This window comes from Engystomops pustulosus, chromosome 4 (genome assembly GCF_040894005.1).
Source record: "Engystomops pustulosus chromosome 4, aEngPut4.maternal, whole genome shotgun sequence".
Taxonomy (NCBI): Eukaryota; Metazoa; Chordata; class Amphibia; order Anura; family Leptodactylidae; genus Engystomops; species Engystomops pustulosus.
Window position 1 is genome coordinate 220,153,140 of NC_092414.1, and position 6,000 is coordinate 220,159,139.

The window sequence follows — 6,000 nt, forward strand, 5'->3', positions numbered from 1 at the left end:
CCCAGCTCCTAATTTATTCCAACTCTTGGACAACCCCTTTAAAATGGCCACAAAAGCTGTTCTATTTCCAGTAAACACAAGAGCACCAAGCCCAAAGCAGTTGGCTCCATGTCCCTGTTATGGGGAAAATCTATAACCACAATCTGTGTTAACAGAAGATCAATCTGGAATCACGTGGAAGACCCTTAACAATTGTGTAATGATGTTCCACATACAGAATACTGGAATTATAACTGTTGTTTGAAGTCATTTTTAATGTTGTGTTAAGAGGGAGTGAACATTTTACTAGTATATCTTATACTTATAAATTTTGCCTGGTTTATAAAGAATCAGGCTGCAAAGTCCCCCTTGGTAACAGCCTAATCTTTCCCTTTGCTCAGGAAGAGCTGTATTCCAGGATTCTTTTTGTACTCTGTGAGTTTGTTTCTGCAACTTTGAGCAGTGAGTTTTAACCCTTTCTGCTTTTTCCATAACTATAGTATCCTATGAGCCTAATATAGAATACTCACTATCTATTACTCTCACTTTCATCTAGATAAGGAAATATGGTTTGAACAGGTATAAAAAATGTTGTTAGAAAATAAGGCTTATAGAATACTAGTGCTATGGAGAAAGCAGAAATGGTTAATACTCTCTGCTCAAGTATATAAGATATAAGATATTAGCATGTAGTCAGTCTAGACACAAACTATGCATTCTGAAATACGAACTTCTGCAGAGTTTAAAGCTGTTCCTAAGGATGGGGCTATGCAGCCTGAAATTTTACAAAATGAGCAGAATTTTATAACAAAATATATTAGAAAAATGCTCAAAACACTCCCTGATATCACACTGTGGTCACGCTTTAGTGAATAAGGATAGAGTCTATGGGGGATATTTACGATAGCGCTGTGAAGGGGGAGTTAGACCAGAGGCAGTGAGCACTGGCATGGGACGTTAGTGCCCGGTGACTGAGCACACGCTGCAGCAAGTGAACCTTCAATAGTGAAATAGTTTGCATGCTGTGGCATATTTCAACGCCGGGTAGGACCTGGCATAGAATTACACAATGTTCTGCCTCCCCAGCAGATACATCAAGAGGCCAGAGCCAGTTGTTTCTGGGCTGGAGAGGCCACAACATTATAATATCCTGGGGCATGAGCTCCGACTCGTGATACATAACCCTCTATAACTGAAACGCGTAGGATAATGCCCTCACTGTCTGCTCTACCTTCTCCTGAAACCATCTGATGTATCTAATGGAAATAATAAAGCTGATTTTATCATTATTGTGGGGGCTTGTGTTTTCGAGCCAGATCCCAACCTCTTATTTATTGATTGGTTTCATGCTGTAAATACCATAACTGTGTTTTTTTTCTTTTTACAAGATTTTTTTGGAGACCACGTGCATTTCCATCACTAGAAAGAAACATGCAAGTACCTGAGGTAAGTGTTAGAGGGGTGAGGCTCCGATCATCACCTTTTACTGAACCTCAGCAGTGACGTTCTTCAGTGATGTATGAAAAACTAAGTTAACCCTTTAGAGCTGTTGATCTCCTGCCTTCTAGAATCCAAAGCTCATTGGGGTAGATTTATCAAGCTGCCTAAGAGTAAGAATATGCTTAGTTGCCCATGAATGCTGAGCTGTAATTGGCTGCCATGGGTGACTAAGCGCATTCTTACTCTTAGGCCGCTTGATAAATCTGAACCATTGATTTTAATAGAGCATAATAAATCTCAATGTAAGAAATTCTACATCACAATCCACCTGCGTGAACTGTTGCCATAAAGGGGTTTTTCCATTTTAGCAAATTACCGTATTTTTCGGACTATAAGGCACACTAAAAATCCTTCGATTTTCTCAGAAATCGAAGGTGCGCCTTATAGTCCAGTGCGCCGTATATATGAACCATACTTACAGACAACAGCTGCCTTGAACTGTGAACAGGTCTGCCACCTTCTGGTCATTCATCCTTATACTCCGGTGCGACTTATATATGAACATAGACGTTTTAGTAGGCATTTATTGATGGTGCGCCTTATACTCCGGTGCGCTTTATAGTCCGAAAAATACTGTAATGTTATTGTTTGTATGATGAAATTGTAATGGCAGGACACAAACAAGGACAGTGAGCCCTGAGACAGAGACATCAAATCTGTCCCTACCAACTTATTGGGTCCCCCTTAAACGGAGGCCAATAACTGGGCGACTTTCCCTTTCCTAGGTAAGATGTGAACACGTAACAAAACAGACAAACAAACAGAATAAGGCAAGGTATACAATCCAACTCGGCGGCAGCAGGGAATAACAATAACCAAATCAAAATCCAAATAGAGTAGTCAAGACACAGGCAAGAGATCAGAAACCAGAGGATATAAGAGAGCTAAACTCAGCCCTACCACAGGTCCACGGTGTTAACTCTTGAAACACTGACTCAGTGAGGGGAGTGGCAGACATCAGGTCAGAAAGCCATAGAACCTAGTTCAGACTGCAGGATGATGAAACTCAGTGGGGCACATTTACTTAACCGGTCCATTCGCGTTCCAGCGGTGGCTTCTCTGACGAGCGTTCGGGTCTTCCGGCGCCAAAGTCCGCCGAGGTGCCCCAGAGTTCATCGTCTTCATCGTGGTGCATGTGAGTATGGTCCGTGCGACCATTTTTTTTTTTAAATGCGGCGGTTTTTCTGAATCCGTCGGGTTACCGTTCGGCCACGCCCCCCGATTTCCGTTGCGTGCATGCCAGCGCCGATGCGCCACAAACCGATCGCGTGCACCAAAATCCTGGGGCAATTCAGGGAAAATCGGCGCAAATCGGAAATATTCGGGTAACACGTCGGGAAAACACGAATCGGGCCCTTAGTAAATGACCCCCAGTGTCTCCTAATCCTACCAGCACGGATAGAGGAGACAGCAGGTGCAGACGTGACAGAAATGTTATAGAATGTTCCAATATACTTTCTGTATCAATTCCTCAAGGGATTTTAGATCTCTGCTTGCTTGCTCACAAATCTCACGATGGTCACACAGGTGTGCGGCTCGTTTCAGTACACAAACAAAAATATTTATTTCAAGAAATGGAAATTCCCCTTTAAAGTTTAACCAGACTTTAAGAAAACAATTTTCTTCACTTTATAAATGAATGTTACCTGTTTAGTAACAGGTTTCCGTACACTCACCTTCAGATTGTCACCCTATATTAGATTCATTATACTGCACAACTGGTACTAAAATTTACTCTGAATATTTTCACTCTTCTGGTGCTGTTTATACAGAGCGTAACACTAAAAATAAATAACAACAATGAAAACTATGGGTAATTATGGGTATATTCCCATCTAGATTACATATGATATATTCACAGGATAGAAATGCACCTATTTTGGGACTGAGGGTCCGATGATCTCTTCCCTTAGGTGAGCTGAATGAATAGTGTGGCGGCTTGTACAATAACTCCACTGTCGATGTCAATATGTGTGAAGAACACATTGCAGATGTATGGAAACATCTGCAATGTGTTCTTCACACATATTGTTCTTCACATACTATTGTGAAGAACACCTTTCTGTACTTATGTCTTCTGATAAGTTACCAGATGTACGGAAACATCTGCAATGTGTTCTTCACTGTGTTCTTTCAATGTGTTCTTTCAGTGAAAAATGCTCGAGTCTCCCATTGACTTCAATGGGGTTCGTTATTCGATACGAGCACTCGAGCATCGGGAAAGCTTCGTATCGAATAACGAGCACTCGAGCATTTTAGTGCTCGCTCATCTCTAATGCTCATAGATTGCACACTCCCCATCATACCCGGCTCCCAGAAGGGTATCATTCATCTGTTTAGGACACATCCTTTAGATGTGTCATAAGATTTCTAGGTGAGAAAATCCCTGTAATTATATAACTGATATACTGTAGCTACAATCTTAACAAGGTAAAAGGTTAATATATAAGATAATATTAAGATAAATTCTATTTCAAAACAAGTAATGATGAGCTCACATCACAATGCGGCAGGAAGATTGTCAGCAGAAGTTCATAGCATACTAGGGCAGAGCAGGCAGAGCGGGCAGAGCGGGAGAAGATATGCCTCTTGAAGAAGAATTAAACAACTGGAGAAGGAAACAAATGAGCAATGGTAGACAACCCGCACTTGGGGCACAAGAGTGAATATGGAATATAATGCAACCCAGCCATGAAAGATGCTTAATAGAGATGAGCGAGCACTAAAATGCTCGAGTGCTCGTTATTCGAGACAAACTTTTCCCGATGCTCGAGTTCTCGTCTCGCATAACGAGCCCCATTGAAGTCAATGGGAGACTCGAGCATTTTTCAAAGGGACCAAGGCTCGGGAATAAAATGTTTTATTTAATTGAAAAAGAATGTCTTCTGATAAGTTAGCAGATGTATGCAAACATCTGCAATCTCTTCTTCACTGGTCAGCGCAGATGTGAAGAACAGTGAAGAATAGAATAAAAACAGTGAACACAGGATGATTTAAGTGAAGAACACAGTGAAGAACACAGTGAAGAACACAGTGAAGAACACAGTGAAGAACAGATTGCAGATGTTCGGCACATCTGCTTACTTGTCGGGAGATACGCACAAAACGGTGCAAACAAAATAGCATGTGAAGAACACTATATATGTGTGTGAAGAACACATTGCAGATGTTTCCATACCTCACCCACTATGCCCTTCCCCCTCTCCTGGTGAACCCCTCTTATAACTTGTCCTGTCATCTCTTATCTGCAACTTTCTCTCTGAGCTTTCAGCAAGTGTCTTAGACCCCTGGATCTTCTCCTGTCAGACACACACAGCGTATTTACCTGATTGCAGGGTCTGGAGTCTCCCTGATGTCTCTGTCCTTGGTGCTGATCTCCTGGGTGCGCTGTCCCGGGATCCCGATTTCTCTGTGCTGCTCCCTGATGTCTCTGTGCTGCTCCCCGATGTCTCTGTGCTGCTCCCCGATGTCTCTGTCCTGCTCCCTGATGTCTTTGTCCTGCTCCCTGATGTCTCTGCGCTGCTCCCCGATGTCTCTGTGCTGCTCCCCGATGTCTCTGTGCTGCTCCCCGATGTCTCTGTGCTGCTCCCTGATGGTTCTGTGCTGCTCACTAAGGTAGTTCCTCCGCCGTTCACCAGATGTCGTTGCTGTGCTGAATTTCCCCGAGGCCTGCTGGAATGCCCTGAAATTCACCGGCTAATACCTGGTGAAGGTAAGTGCAAGTTTCGCGACACATTTTTTTTTTAAATGCAGCGGTTTTTCCAAATCCGGTCGGGTTTTCGTTTGGCCATGCGCCCCGATTTCCGTTGCGTGCATGCCAGCACCGATGCACCACAATCCGATCGCGTGCACCAAAATCCCGGGGCAATTCAGGGGAAATCGGCGCAAATCGGAAATATTCGGGTAACACGTCGGGAAAACGCAAATCGGGACCTTAGTAATTGACCCCCATTGTTCTTCACATACTATTTTGTTTGCACCATTCCGCGCATATCTCCCAACAAGTAAGCAGATGTGCCGAACATCTGTAATCTATTCTTCACTTTGTTTTTCACTGTGTTTTTCACTGTGTTTTTCACTTAAATGATCCTGTGTTCACTGTTTTTATTCTATTCTTCACTGTTCTTCACTGTGTTTTTTTAATTAAATGTTCGATCTCGAGCAGGGGAAATACTCGTCCGAGCAACGAGCCGTTTCAAGTACCCTAATACTCAAACGAGCATCAAGCTCAGATGAGTATACTCACTCATCTCTAATGCTTAATGATAATTAGGAAAAGTTCTATGAAAAGAAAAAAACGGAAAATTCTTATGTTACATCTATTCATTCAGCAGAGGAATGGGACGGTGGGCACAGGGTTCTTCCTTTTAGGATTTCAAAGCAGCCATCAATCAAACATTTTCCTGTTCTGTCTTCTCCTGGTGGTTTACTGCGGGACAATATGTGGGAACCTCATGATCATCGCCCTGGTGTCCACCAGCCAGAACCTCCACACTCCCATGTACTTCTTCATCTCACAAC